The sequence below is a fragment of the Gallus gallus genome, chromosome 27 (genome assembly GCF_016699485.2).
Source record: "Gallus gallus isolate bGalGal1 chromosome 27, bGalGal1.mat.broiler.GRCg7b, whole genome shotgun sequence".
In the NCBI taxonomy this organism is placed as follows: Eukaryota; Metazoa; Chordata; class Aves; order Galliformes; family Phasianidae; genus Gallus; species Gallus gallus.
Window position 1 is genome coordinate 5217002 of NC_052558.1, and position 292 is coordinate 5217293.

Here is a 292-nt window from a genome sequence, read left to right on the forward strand (position 1 = left end):
AACCCTAACCCTAACCCTAACCCTAACCCTAACCCTAACCCTAACCCTAACCCTAACCCTAACCCTAACCCTAACCCTAACCCTAACCCTAACCCTAACCCTAACCCTAACCCTAACCCTAACCCTAACCCTAACCCTAACCCTAACCCTAACCCTAACCCTAACCCTAACCCTAACCCTAACCCTAACCCTAACCCTAACCCTAACCCTAACCCTAACCCTAACCCTAACCCTAACCCTAACCCTAACCCTAACCCTAACCCTAACCCTAACCCTAACCCTAACCCTAACC